Source organism: Eleginops maclovinus, chromosome 23 (assembly GCF_036324505.1).
Source record: "Eleginops maclovinus isolate JMC-PN-2008 ecotype Puerto Natales chromosome 23, JC_Emac_rtc_rv5, whole genome shotgun sequence".
In the NCBI taxonomy this organism is placed as follows: Eukaryota; Metazoa; Chordata; class Actinopteri; order Perciformes; family Eleginopidae; genus Eleginops; species Eleginops maclovinus.
The window spans coordinates 1,080,496-1,096,400 of NC_086371.1; the positions used below are offsets into that span (position 1 = coordinate 1,080,496).

General features: G+C 41.0%; 1 long non-coding RNA gene across 1 annotated transcript; it reads right to left on the reverse strand.

Annotated features, from left to right (window-relative positions):
- Positions 1-1,622: 1,622 nt before the first annotated feature.
- On the reverse strand, positions 1,623-3,572 carry LOC134860249 (uncharacterized). Its single transcript, XR_010165215.1, has 2 exons — positions 3,448-3,572; positions 1,623-2,478 (listed from the first exon to the last, which is right to left on the reverse strand). It is a non-coding gene; the product is annotated as an uncharacterized LOC134860249 (long non-coding RNA).
- Positions 3,573-15,905: the final 12,333 nt, after the last annotated feature.

Genomic DNA, 15,905 nt, shown 5'->3' on the forward strand with positions numbered 1-15,905 from the left:
TTTTGGTTCTGCTTAACGGTTCTTAAACGGTCACCCTTTAGTATTACAAAAAAAGGCTACATATCTGCACGGACAAAGGCTATCTGACAGGACCTGTATACATAACTGACTACGTCATGCATCAACGCAGCAGTGTGATTTGTTTAGATACCAGCATGCATGGCCCAGTCACAACACTATCAAAGATGGAACGCGGTAAACGCTCCAAAAAAAGACAACGACAAGGCACAGTGCAATGCCTGTGGGAAGTTAATTAGCCGTTCGTCAGGTTGTGCTTCGAATTTGAGCAGACATTTAAGAGCACGGCATCAATGTCAAAGAATGTACAGTCTTTGATGTCTTGCGGTCTCCGAGCCCGAGTATGCTATCAACAGCTAGCACTAGTAGCACCCCGCTATGTCCAGTAGACAGGTAGAGCTGCCCGCGACACACCGTTCTCTTTAGCATTAAAAGGAAAGCTGACCAAAGAAAAAACGGAGGAGTGTCACAGAGCGGTAACAGCATTTGTAGTAAAAGGGCTTCATCCCTTCTCTGTGGTCAAATCTCCGTCATTTAGGTATGCAAGGTAAAAAAAAAAAGGTTTGTGGGATTGTAGGGTACTTGTACAGTAACAGGTACTGTTATGTTGAATCTTTCTGTGCAGGGAAATGACCAAGGCCCTAAATCCGAAGTACACGCCTTCCTCCAGAGATAGCTTAACCAATAGTTGATTTCTGCCTGGTATGAGGTGGAAAAATCTAATCTGAGCTTAGTGGTGTTATACACATCCACACTGTTTCTTCCGAAAAGAGACCCACTTGCGGTAAGATCTTTCCAATTCTCCAAAAGCTTGAGAAGCATTTCACTGTTGATGAGGGAGACACAGTGTTTGGATCCAACCTTAAGCAGGCTGTCTGGGTAAACCTTTCCAAGCGGTACCAGACTGATGGCATCAGAAACTTTCTTGAAGAGGCCACTGCATTAGACCCTTGTTTCAAACACCATGTGGAGGACAGCACTGTCTGGGACCGGGTCAAGGAGAAGATGATGGCAGGAAAGCTGACTGAGTCTGAATAGCCAACAGAACAGGGCCGTGGTGAAGATAGTCTAACAATACAGTCGGAGGGGGAGAAAAGACAACAAAGAGAGAATGATGACGAAGAAGGAGAAGAGAGTGAGGAAGAGGAGGAGCAGCCACCTCCCTGCAAGAGGGCTATAATGTCACCGCTTGAGGAGCTTTTTGCCGCTGAAGAAAACCTGCGTACGTATTAAAGACAATGAGCTTGTCTGATAAGGCTCCGAGAGGAGTTGTGTGGGTTTCCTTTTGTTATGTTGCTTGTCTACTACAAGGTGTCACTGCTGCTACCCCAGTGTAACATAAAGCACAGGTACTGCGTACTACATTTGTATTATATGCATTTAGTAAATACTATTTAGTTTGTGAAATTTTCAGTTCCTGCTCAAAAGAATAAAGATATTTGTTATCTAAACACTTGAACTCTTTTTTTTACCATTTTGGAATCGAAACGGATCGATAAGCAGAATCGATACATTTCAAACGATACCCAACCCTGTGTGTGTGTGCGTGTGTTTGTGTGTGTGATTAGATGTACATAGCATAGCTATTGTATTAACTACATTCATTTGTATAATCATTTTTCTTTATTCAAATGTAAAAATCGGATGCTACATAATATACAGCCAACATACTGAAAGACCCATCCTACCCTGGACATCATTTGTTTGACCTGCTGCCCTCTGGCAGACGCTTCAGGTCCATCAAATCACGAACAAACAGACTGAAGAACAGCTTCTACTCCAGAGCCATACGAGAACTGAACACTGCCAACACTGATGATGGAATTCTACTCTTAATTTCATCTGCACCTTAATGTATATATTCCAACTGCACTACTGTACATAGGGGCAGGGCAAGTCGGAATGTGCAATATCCTGACGTGCAATTTCTCGCTGTACTTGCAACAAAAATTCACTCAGAATAAATAGGAGGATAACACAAATATTTTTACAAAAATGTGGTTGCATTCCATCAATTTTGAAAATACTTTTGCAAAATACCTTATTAGAAGCTTTATTTGTCATTGACCAAAATATGCATGTGTGTATTTGTATGTGTGTTTGTGTGTGTGTGTGTGTGTGTGTGTGTGTGTGTGTGTGTGTGTGTGTGTGTGTGTGTGTGTGTAATTTCAAAAGTGTTTTCTCTTAGAAGTCCACACTGTGTTATAATCTAATTCAATAATAAAAGAATTTGAGTAGTGAGACCAAAAACTAAACTGGACTTTGTTCTGGTTCTGGCTCAGGTTGTGTCTGCACTGCAGCCATGGTTAGAAGTTTGCGCATTAGTGCTGGAGTAGTCATTTTGGAACTGGCAAGGCATTACAGCACACAGGAGGCTCATATCCGAGGACTCTGAGGATGAGGCCACAAAGGTAGAAGGAGAACAGCTAGAGTCCAACTGAGACTCATCTGAAGACTCATCTGAAGAGGAGTGCAGAGAGGAGATGGATGAACCGGCCCACAACCAGCATTTTATGTCCTTAGGAACAACTGTGTTGGATATTTAAGGACCTCCTAATATAATTCAGAAATAACGCAGCAGAAACAACTTATATTATGACATCTACAATAAAAAAAAGAGAATATAATAAATAAAACAGGTACATTTCATCAAAACATAATTAAAACACACTTAAATATGTAAAACGACATTAGTTTACAGATTAAAAGCAGTTTTGAAAAGCTGAGTTTTGATTTGTGATTTAAACACCACCAACGCTTTTCTAAAAAGGTAGTTCTGTGGGGGGCCAACAGGGCTTATTTACTCATTTATATTCCTAAAGTTAGTCTAAATCTAAAATAGTTTCCCAATGTGTGCTGAATAAAGTGAATATCTAGCCATCTATCTGTCTAAATATAAAACTACTTTAATTTTCACTTTAGCTTCAGTTAGCTAATAATGTTGATCAAAGTGTATTACAGTCTGTTTAAAGGGAGTAACACGACGGCCGACTGAATTAAAACCGTTAATACAGAATATTAAAAGTGTTAAAATATATAAATTAGGGATTAATTTCAGAAACTTAAAAACAGTTTATTCCTAAAGGAGTTTGGTTGAGAGCTAAGAGCTAACAGTTAGCATGGAGATTAGTCTGACTGGTTTATATTCCTATAGTTACCCACTATATGTAGGAACAGAGAGATGTATTAAATGTTATTCCGCTATAAGTTGAAGCTGAAATTAATATAAAGAGCTGCGAATACTTTTATTTTCTGTTATCTCCAGTTAGCTTCTGTTAGCTTGTGTTAGCAGGCCACGCTGTGACTCAGCAGGCTAACACGCTAGCTCACATGCTTCATGCTATCATGAACGGCTTTAAGAACGTAGCGCTGATACTTCCGGTGCAGCGGGTTAAAATAAGACACAGAAACAGTGGCCGGTAAACTCACCCTGATTCCGATGGAGCTCGTGTTGTCTCAGGTTCTGACCCTGTGAAGCTTTATCATCGGTCCCTCAGCAATGCTTCCGGCTGCACCTCCACGGTAAGAGACTAATGTCAGATTCGGGCACTGACACCGCGCCGGTGACGAGATCATTTAGTCAAATTAAAATGGCGTCAATCAGACGGCAGTAGCTATGGATGAGTTCATTTTTAAATTAGAGTAAAGTGTTTATAATTATTTTTGTTTTAGGGACCAAAGAACAGACTATTTGCACTTGTTGCATCCGTTTCTGCATCTATCTGTAACTCTGTGCAGAATAAATATGAAATGATTCTGTTTGACATTCATTTATACACACTTTTGTGATAGCCTCTTTGGAAAACCCACCACAGTATATTGCCTACATGTATTTTGTTTTAGCTGGCTTCCTTTTCAACATAACCAAATTGCAACACAGCTGAATATAAATGGCCTCATCTCGCTTAAAGGCTGAGAAATGCGTTAGATGAATGGTCTCATCTTTTCCAAACGCTGCTGCAGAGACCCGGACAGAAACAGCCTCACAGAACTGCTGAAGAAGCTCCCTATCTGAAATGTAAAGGAAATGTTGTTGCCCCAAACAAGTTAAATCCCTCTGCCACACAACGAGGAAACATGAGTATTAACAGTCCCACAGAGACCGTAAAGTAGACGAGATGGGATCCAGATTTATGAATGAAACTTAACATAAACCTGTATCACATCTTCAAACGTTCCATTTCGCAGTGCAATTTCAATGCCAACTACTACTGGGGGACTCTTTAAAGTACAGACCCTACATACTGAAAGACACCTGAACATCAGCAGGAGAGGACTCTTTAAAGTAGAGACACTACATACTGATATACACCTGAACATCAGCAGGAGAGGACTCTTTAAAGTAGAGACTCTACATACTGATATACACCTGAACATCAGCAGGAGAGGACTCTTTAAAGTAGAGACACTACATACTGATATACACCTGAACATCAGCAGGAGAGGACTCTTTAAAGTAGAGACTCTACATACTGATATACACCTGAACATCAGCAGGAGAGGACTCTTTAAAGTAGAGACACTACATACTGATATACACCTGAACATCAGCAGGAGAGGACTCTTTAAAGTAGAGACTCTACATACTGATATACACCTGAACATCAGCAGGAGAGGACTCTTTAAAGTAGAGACTCTACATACTGATATACACCTGAACATCAGCAGGAGAGGACTCTTTAAAGTAGAGCATTCAGGATGAGAACAATTGTGTTTTCTGCCTCCTTAATATCTCCTCCTCACACCGGAGTAATTTTATCTGGGAATGAAAATGGACGTCTGGAGGGAAAATCCATTTACGACTTTAGGCTGAAGCTGAAAAGCTGTAATGGCTGTCAGTCACTCTGATGGATCCTCAAAGAACAGAGATTCTGATTTTAGCTCACAAAGGATCATTTGCATGAGGGATGAAACATCTCGCAGGATTTTAAGATCTCCTTTAAAAGCATTGAGGTTTCACATTACACCATCGTGTGTTATTCAGATTTAAACTCGTGCAGAGAGGAAGGGTTTCCATTGTGACAGGAAGCATGTGGTCTATTGTTCCTACAAAAGGAAAACAGAGGCTTCCTGCGTCTCAATGGCTCTGGGATCAGGTTCTGATTCGGCTTCATGTGGTGCTTTTCAGAATGGAGACACAGAGGTGGACCATAACGCATCATTCACTCGGTCCAGTGGGAAGCCAATTAGGTCTTAACGAGCGACAGTACAGAGAAACTGAGGCGGGAGGGAGGTCAAACAGACAGATAAAGACTGACTTGATGTAAAAATAGTCGATCAAATGGGCTTTATCTCTGTCTGTCTGTCTGTCTGTCTGTCTGTCTGTCTGTCTGTCTGTCTGTCTGTCTGTCTTTCAATCTGTCTGTCTATCTGTCTATCTCTCTCTTTATCTATCTATCTGTCTGTCTGTCTGTCTGTCTGTCTGTCTTTCAATCTGTCTGTCTGTCTTTCAATCTGTCTGTCTATCTGTCTATCTCTCTCTTTATCTCTATCTGTCTGTCTGTCTGTCTGTCTGTCTATCTCTCTCTCTTTATCTATCTATCTGTCTGTCTGTCTGTCTGTCTGTCTGTCTGTCTGTCTGTCTGTCTGTCTGTCTGTCTTTCAATCTGTCTGTCTATCTGTCTATCTCTCTTTATCTATCTGTCTGTCTGTCTGTCTGTCTGTCTGTCTGTCTGTCTGTCTGTCTGTCTGTCTGTCTGTCTTTCAATCTGTCTGTCTATCTGTCTATCTCTCTCTTTATCTATCTATCTGTCTGTCTATCTGTCTGTCTGTCTGTCTGTCTATCTCTCTCTTTATCTATCTGTCTGTCTGTCTGTCTGTCTGTCTGTCTGTCTGTCTGTCTGTCTGTCTTTCAATCTGTCTGTCTATCTGTCTATCTCTCTCTTTATCTATCTATCTGTCTGTCTATCTGTCTGTCTGTCTGTCTGTCTGTCTGTCTATCTATCTGTCTGTCTGTCTGTCTGTCTATCTCTCTCTTTATCTGTCTGTCTGTCTGTCTGTCTGTCTGTCTGTCTGTCTGTCTGTCTGTCTGTCTGTCTGTCTGTCTGTCTGTCTGTCTGTCTGTCTTTCAATCTGTCTGTCTATCTGTCTATCTCTCTCTTTATCTATCTCTCTCTTTATCTGTCTATCTCTCTCTTTATCTATCTATCTAGTCTGTCTGTCTATCTGTCTGTCTGTCTGTCTGTCTATCTCTCTCTTTATCTGTCTGTCTGTCTGTCTGTCTGTCTGTCTGTCTGTCTGTCTGTCTGTCTATCTATCTATCATCTATCTGTCTGTCTGTCTGTCTGTCCATCCATCCATCCATCCATCCATCCATCCATCCATCCATCCATCCATCCCCTCCCCCTCTCTTTCTCTCTCTCCCCCCCCCTCCCTCCCTCCCTCTCTCTCTCTCCCCCCCCCCTTCTCTATAGTGTGTGTAATGATGCAATAGGTGTGTAATGAAGGGGTTGGACAGTATTGTATGACTTTAATAAGATCTCTGTGGACAGCGTACTGCCCCATACTAACCTTGTAGAAAAGGCTCCAAAGTTGTGCTGGTGTTCAGTGCTGTCAGTTGTTGGGTGTAGCTGATGAGGGGAGGAGGGGCTAGCTCAGGTGTTTGAGTGACGTGGCACTAGGTCAGACGGTGGCCATTACAAGTAGTTGCGGGAAGGTTTCAGGGTGCGGTGTTGTGTTAGTGCGTAAATGACGGTGAGTGTTGTCCACAGTACTGTTTGTTATGTTGTTCCTTAATAATCATTATTTAGGTGTTAAGATATAGATAATGTGGATGAATGTTTGTGAGGTTGAAAGTTTTAGACGTATTGTTTCGCTAACCCGATTACCGGAAGTAGCATGTCTGTGGCGTGTGAGAATAAGAGCATCGGCTGCCTCTATGTTTATTGTTTGAGTATGTATAGTTAACTTTATATTCATGTGTTGTGTTCATTTCTCTTGTTGGAAGACCACACATACACAAACACCCAAACCATACTGTGACATACTAAAGAAGGTCAAGCATCACCCCAGCTCCTCATTTCTGGACACTGACCTTTGGCCTTCAGTGGTGTTCTGGCCGACACACCGGGGTGAACCTAGTGATAAACTAGAGAACTAGCGCCAACACTGAGTTACCTTTAACTCTCCACTACAAACCATGTTTTATAACGTGTGTGTGTTCCCTCAGTTCACGTTCAGCTCCACAGCTCAGTGTTTTTTGTGTCCACAGGGACTCCACTGACCTGATACACAGCGTCTTGGATAAGGTCCGGTGCAACAGTTAAGACAATGTTATCCTGAAGGGAACCACAGAGAGCAGGAGAGAGAGGAAACAGAAGCTGGATATAGAACAAAAAATAAATCTGCTTCATACTTTGTAACTGTAGTAGATGGCACAGTATATTGTCACAGCTTTGTCCAATTATGTAAATATAGAGAGAATACTGTTGCATGGTAGGACTTTTACGTCCCCACCGCTAAGCTAAAGGAGGCTAACGTTGGGCTATAAAGGAACTACAGCACGGTCACATGACGTCACGTCTCCACCGCTAAGCTAAAGAAGGCTAACGTTGGGCTATAAAGGAACTACAGCACGGTCACATGACTTCACGTCTCCACCGCTAAGCTAAAGAAGGCTAACGTTGGGCTATAAAGGAACTACAGCACGGTCACAATGTGCTTAAACAGAACAAACTTTTGTAAAAGTGTTTAGCTTTTCAGTACTAATTCAAAGTTAAGTTAATTGTGTTTTAATTTGTGTTTAAAATCATGACATGAGGCCCGTTCAAACACTCCTAAATGATCAATACATTTCTGTTTGTGCACAGAAGTGTCTTAGCCAATCAGAAGGCAGATCCTGCAGCACTGTAGGCGGGCTTTACTGCACACACTTCCATGAGTATGTAAAGCATCTCAGGGTTAGGCGAACCCAAAGACATGTACAAAACAGGGGAGGCAGATAAGGAATATAAACACAATTAAAAATAGAGCTGGTGCAAAGACAAGACGCAGACACAGACACACAAGACACAGCTGGAGACGGGAGGTGAAACAACAACAGGTGAATACACGTTGTCTCAAAGGAAAACCATGCCTCTGTGTTTTGGGCTCCCTGTTTCAACATTAAGACCTCCCACCATCGACTCACCCTTGGTAAAGATTGAGTGAAACCTGCAGTATTGAATTCTGCTCCTAAAACAATTGAACCAATTAAACTAGGGTCAAGTGTTTGGACCAAGTGGGACCTCTCAGGGGCTGCAGGGTCAGAGTCTTTCATTGATTTATAACTGGTCCTTCAAACAGGTGAGCATGGATTGATTTAAGTCTTCACACAACTGCTGCATATCTTATTGGAGCTTTAAGGACACATTTAGTGAACAAGGATCCTGCCTTCTTTTAGTACAGAAATGATTCCAATTATAAGCTCTGAAATCCAAAATGATGGTCTGAAATCCCTCCTGCAGGATCTCCAGTGAGTGTGAAGGATGCATGCTGTGTTTCAGCTGCTCTGTCAGCGTGCTGTCTGTCGCTGTAACCACGTTAAACCCTCGTCAGGAAGGGCTTCTCCTCCTAATTGAATTCCCTGGATGTGTGGGCTGGCTGCTCTGCTAACTACACTATCTCCGTCTGCCTGTTGTGTCTTCCAGTCTCTGGTTGTGGTCAGGTCTGTTCTCTTTTTCATTTAGAGGTGATTTACCGGATGGGGATCCAGAAATACTTCCTGCTAAAGGACAAGGAAACAAGTAGGACAACATTTGCAAACACACGATGAAAGCAGCGTCAAATCAATCGGCTCATACGTTGTCCTTAAATGCATCCTCTTTCCATTGCTGGCCATCATTATTCAATGCATATCTAACACACACACACACACACACACACACACACACACACACACACACACACACACACACATACGAAAAAAGGATCAGAATTCAAAGCTGGAAATCTTCCAGTACTGTGTGATCAATCAGAAACCAAGCTGTGGGTCACTCTGACACATTAGGAGTACATCTCGCAGTGGAGGAAAACCCATAATGATCTTTAAGTCAGGTACAGGTGCAGGTGCAGGTGCAGGTGCAGGTGCAGGTACAGGTGCAGGTGCAGGTACAGGTACAGATACAGGCGGAGGTACAGGTGCAGGTACAGGTACAGGTGCAGGTACAGGTTCAGGTGCAGGTGCAGGTACAGGTGCAGGTGCAGGTACAGGTGCAGGTGCAGGTACAGCTGCAGGTACAGGTGCAGGTACAGGTACAGGTGCAGGTACAGGTGCAGGTACAGGTGCAGGTGCAGGTGCAGGTACAGGTACAGGTACAGGTACAGGTGCAGGTACAGGTGCAGGTACAGGTGCAGGTACAGGTACAGGTGCAGGTGCAGGTACAGGTGCAGGTACAGGTACAGGTGCAGGTACAGGTGCAGGTACAGGTACAGGTGCAGGTACAGGTACAGGTGCAGGTACAGGTGCAGGTACAGGTGCAGGTACAGCTGCAGGTACAGGTGCAGGTACAGGTGCAGGTACAGGTACAGGTACAGGTGCAGGTACAGGTGCAGGTGCAGGTACAGGTACAGGTGCAGGTACAGGTGCAGGTACAGGTACAGGTGCAGGTACAGGTGCAGGTACAGGTGCAGGTACAGCTGCAGGTACAGCTGCAGGTACAGGTGCAGGTACAGGTGCAGGTACAGGTACAGGTACAGGTGCAGGTACAGGTGCAGGTACAGGTGCAGAACCCGATAAAACGTTTCCACCACAGCAGTGTGTGAACTGATCCCCGGCACCACTGTCCGTCTTTAAGGAGTTCTTGCTGCTTTTCTTTAAACCTCTCTTTACTGTTCTTTAGAAATCTGACTTCCACAGAATTCTCAATTTTTTAGGGGAAATAAATTCGGATAATTCAGATTTTAAATAAAATTTGCACTTTTTTCAGAAGTATTACTTTTTCTGAGGATTCAGATATTTTGTAGAATTCCTACGGTGGTGTATTGCTATCACACTAAAAAAAAAAATAAGGCTCAGTATCAAGTAATTACGTGAAAGTTTCTTGTTATAACAAGATCTTTTTCACGTTTAAACAAGATAAGTATCATGTTATTACATGATACTTATCTTGTTTAAACGTGAAAATATCACGTTTAAACAAGATAAATATCACGTTATTTCATGATAATTATATTTTCACGTTATAACGTGAAAATATAATTATCATGAAATAACGTGATAATTTCACGTTATTTCATGATAATTATATTTTCACGTTATAACGTGAAAATATAATTATCATGAAATAACGTGATAATTTCACGTTATAACGTGAAAATATCATGTTATTTCAAGATAATGACATGGACGAAACAGCGTTCGCTTCAAAGAAATAGCCTATAAAGGAAGTAAAACGGCCCGACGCGCAACCGAATTGCCCGAGATGGATGTTTCTGATAATATATGCTTTTATTTCCTACTTGGCCTGAGACACTGGGAGATATTGGCATTTCTTAGGATGGACGGAATTATAATAAGCATGCCAACGCTAAGGAGGCGACTGAAGTTCTTGGGGTTGTTCAGGAGGAAAGCCCAGTCAGACTTGGTGGATTTCTTATCTCAGAATAACGTGATAGTTGCATATCTTGTAAAAACGTGAAAATATCACGTTATAACGTGATATTTTCACGTTATAACGTGATATTTTCACGTTATAACGTGATATTTTCACGTTATAACGTGATAATTTCATGTAATAACATGATACTTATCTTGTTTAAACGTGAAAAAGATCTTGTTATAACAAGAAACTTTCACGTAATTACTTGATACTGAGCCTTATTTTTTTTTTTAGTGTGATAGCAATACACCACCGTAAATTCCAGATGTTTCTGAAGATTCATTTTTTTCAGACTTTTCGCAGAATTGGGATTTTTGGGAGAAATCTTACATTATTTCACAACATTATTTTATATATTTAATAGAATTCTCAATTTATTTGCAGAATTCTGACGTTTTTCTCAGAATTCTCAGTTTGTTTTTACTGGGAACACCAACATGCTGTTCCCACCACAGCGTCAGTGTCTGTACTTATCACTGGCATCACTTTTAGGAATGCCTGGTGTCGTTCTGTAAACCTGTGAATCGCATCAGCGTTAGTCTTCCTCGTGATTAATGGCCGCACACTGGAAGAAGACAGTTGAGGAATGATAATATAAATACCTTCATGGGTTTTATTCAAACCAGGACAGGGACTTTTCTGTGGATGCTTATTAGCGTCAGTGGAGACTTCTGAATGAAGGATGACACAACTATCATTCATTATTCAACACAATAATTAGGACCTGGCTTTAACTATTTATGATTCAGTATTTTTGTTTCTGGAACTCAATGATAAACTTAACTTAAAGACAGAATTTGCAATATGTCCTGCAAGGATCAGTAAAGATGCAATATTACGGTGCTCCTGGTTTGGTTCACCCCAAAACTGTTCATCTATTCCTTCAATCCACTCTGGTCGCCAGGTCCGAAGTGGTTTGGCTGTTGCTTGGACTCGTGGACTCGCTCTGTTTCTCACTGAGTGTTTTTACCACAGTTTAATGTATTACTTTACTGTTGTTTATATTCCTCTTGTTTTCAGGGAGTTTTTCTTGTGGTTTTTGGGAAGAAATGCAACTTTGGAGTATTTCAATATTCCCGATCCATTCAGTTATTTTACCTACACATCTAAAGCCGGAATATCTCCTGAGTCTCATCTACAGCTAATTGTTAATGAAGGTTCCTGCAGAGTGGACGGTGTGTGTGGGTCAGAGCATGTGTGAATGCAAATGAGGACTTTGCTATGTCTTTAGTACGAGTTCATTTACATACCGCGAACGTCCCAGCCGGATCTTCTCTGCTGCAGCATCGGGACAATGAACATTTGCATACTTCAAAACTCAAGAGATGATGTTGGCGTTCTCTTTTTAAACCGCCAGAATGAACGGTTAAAATAGCAGCAGATCTCTCCGTCTGTGTCTGGGCGTCCGGCCTTTAAGCGATGGAACAGACCTGGAGAGAAAGGGAGAGAGGGCGACATGCAGGGTGGACTCAGCCTCCATAAATGGGCCTTATCATTATACCTATTATATATATATAATATCTGGGAGACTATGCTACTTACACTCCCTTGGATCTGTCTCAGAGTTTGTCTTGTAGTCCAGGTTAGAAGGCTCAGCACGATACCAGACAAAAAGATGTATCCCTTTAATGGGAATGAGCTCCGGACTTTTCATTCTACAACATGGAACTCAATTAAATGCTCGATTCTGATTGGTCAATTTGGACATTCTAGGGTTCTGATATTTGTGAATAGCAGACTGTTGCTAAGGAGAACATACTAAGGAGGACGCTCTCTGCACATTACCCTTATATAATTGACCCCCTCTCGCTCTTACCCAGTGACTGATGGGATGTAAAGGTGTCAGGACTCTCTGATTGGTCTTCCTCTCCCTGCTGTCTCCTGTAGAACACACAGATCATCCGGAAGAGATTATGGCTTTACTTTGTTTTATTCTTGAGCCGCCCAAAAGATCACTTTTTTTGTTCTAAGGTTTGAGCAGGATTTTACCTTTTCTCAGGATGTATATATATTTTTTACTCTGACTTTTGTCTCAGAAATTATGCTTTTTAAATCAGATTTTTTTCCTGAAAATTCTGAGAAAAAAATGTGTTTCACTTTTTTCCTGAAAATTCAGTTTCTTTAAAACCTTTTTAATAAATCAGATTTATTAAAAATAAATCAGATTTATTAAAAATAAATCAGATTTATTAAAAATAAATCAGATTTATTAAAAATAAATCAGATTTATTAAAAATAAATCTGATTCATTTTTTATAAATCTGATTTATAAAAAATGAATCAGATTTATTTTATCTCATGTTTTTCTCAGAACTTAAAATGCTTTTCTTTACTTTTGGTCAGATAATTGAAAAATTCCATGTCCATTAAACCAGTTAGCAGGTTCTTCTCGTTAGGGAACAGTACGAGTAATTATACATAATCAGATATAAGACATGTCAGTGCAAAGAACAGATTTTCCCTTAACACTGCTTCTATTCACCATCTCCGCTAAAATACGTAATCTTTATGAGATTTATCTGACAGAGTTTTTCCTTCTAATCTTCCTGAGTGGCTTCCCATCCTCAGAGAGGAAGCAGACAGTGTGGATAAGCTCTGGAGGAAACAGGAATCCGTTCAGTGAGGTTTTAATGGCGCTTTCATCAGACGGCTAACCGACGCACTCACAAAGAAAGTCAACAGCCGGATTATCAACATGTCTTTATCTTTAATTAGCCTTCATCAGAACTGTCACATAGCAACAGAACAAAGTCAGACACACTTCAGCTCCCGGTTCTTTTAATACATGAAAATACCCATTTTGGTTCTGTCAAAATAAATACTGAAGAGTTTTTATAAAAGTTGTTCTTCCCGTCTCCTTTGGACAGTTTGCAGGGAGTTGATTTCTATATATACACATTCATGCTGTAAGCTGCGAAACATAAAGGAATAAATTAAAACAGATGGATTACAGAGGAATGACAAATGGCAGTCACCGTTTCAGTCCTGCTCGTATCAGAATCATCTTTAATGGAACTTGTAGTGTCCTGTAGAAAATATTGCCGACACAAAGCAGGATTTAGACCGGGCTGCGTCTGAGCAACGATGCAACTGAGATTAAAGGAGGCAGGTTAAAACATTTAGCAAATAAAAAAGGCTTTAAAAAGAGGCAGTGCTGAGAACTTCAGTACCAAATATACGTGGTTACAAGACGTATATAATCCAGCATTCGAAGAAAAAGTGCAAAAATGAATGAAACCAGAAACGTGTTACTCCTACTTTCACCGAGGGCCTCCCCCAGGGTTTGAGGCGTTGGGAGATGGAGGATGTTAGAAGCTAATATGTGTTACTACCTGTTGCCAGTAGGTGGCACTATGCTGATGAGTGGATATTGTTGTTCAAAGTTCTTCCAGCGTGGACCCTGATCATCCATGAGACATTTGGATCATTTTGGAGTGTCTATGTTTCAAATTACAGCGAGGGGGTTCGATGCAGCTTTCAATAAATGCTGATCCACAAGCTCTTAAAAGGGCACTGACTAAATTTGAAGTTGACTCGATGAAATCTGACAAATGTGGTACCTGTAACGAGCAAAAAACGGGCCAGAAATTGCGCAAAAAATCCAAAATAGCCGACTCCCTGTTGGGTGAACTACTTGATACCATGAGGCTTTTTTGTGCGTGTCATTATGCTACCTCTGCCCACCAAAGTTCAGACTTGTAGGTGAAACCTGAGCGAGGGGCTGCCTGTAAGTAACTTGGTAGAGCTTTGTTGCCGAGCGACGACAACGAGAACCCCCAAAATATAACATTTGAACTTTCAGTCAACATTTAGGGGCCAAAAAAACTATACATTTGGAAGTTGGATAATTAATAGCTTTGGGGTTTTCAAGAAGTCACTCCGTCCCAATTATTTGAATTAACACTGGGAGATTTGGGAGGCCTTTAAATGCTACAGATTCTGCCTAAAGTGAAAAGGAAAATGATGGATTCTTTATGAAGACGAAGAGCTTTTGTCTTTCAGCTGTATCTTCTTCTTAAATGTAACCCTCACTAATCAGGCAGGGTGGAAGTTAATAGAAGACTTGCTTCATGTGTTTTGTTGGTCTGTATTAGTGGCAGTTCTGCTTGTCTTGCTCTTTTGCTTTGGATATATGAACCAAACTCACCTCTAGCTCACTTTTCTGTGTCAATTGAGTCGAGTCCCACTAAAACATCAGGTCAGATACAGTACGACCGATGAATCGAAGGAGTTTGAGGACTTTTGATGTATTTTAAGTTCCACATTTGTCCTCAGGTGGACAGATGCTCGTACTGTTTCTTTAAAGGATTCATTTATAGATTTCTAACTTGAAAGTATTTTGTAATTTAGCAGCAAGATTTCCTTCTTCTCTGCCTTTAAGTTCCTCACAGGATTTTTCAACGTCTTTTCTCACACTTTGTTCCTCATTAAATTCCACAAAGGTAGGCGAGATTGACTTTCCTAATTTTAGACTGTTGAGGAGCTTCCCACACACACACACACACACACACACACACACACACACACACACACACACACACACACACACACACACACACACACACACACACACACACACACACACACACACACACACACACACACACCCTGCAGAAGAATGGACACACACTTTCTGACATTAAGCTTGGATGTCATGGAAACCGCAGCCGTGGAAGTGGGTGGCGATCGAACAGAAAAAAAGCTCTTCTTAAAAAAACTCTCAGGCCACAGAGTCCGTCTCCTTTTACACCGATGTAACAACACACGGATGTTTGTTTGAAAAGAAAATAGGGGGTTGAAAGATGCCGAAAACAAGATTGTGCTTATAAAAGGGTCCGATGTGCAACTGGAAATGTCTCTGTGGAGTTCTATTTAGTTTATGCTGTGATGTTTACAGATGTTTGTGACTCCGCTGAGAGGTCAGTGAAGGACACGGAGCTCCCTTTCTTAATTGCGGACACGGAAAACGTGCTCAAATCTGGGAATATCCAAAGTGAAGATAATAATAAGGGCTTGTTTAATGTGTCTAATTACAAACAGTAATGGAAAACGTACGGTTTGGACTCATTAGCTTATTTTGATTTAAAATAACACACTTTGGGGAGGCTTCTTATATTTAAATATATACATTTGATTTTGATAAGAGAAAATAAATGCATTTACATATCTTGTTGTTCCTCTTGACTCACATACTGTAAAGCTTTCCCTTATATGTGAAAGGTTAAAAAAATAGACGGGGAAGAGGTCCATGAAGTTTAATATTAAGATCAATCATCTCTAACTTCAACACTTTGAAAATAAACCTTAAAA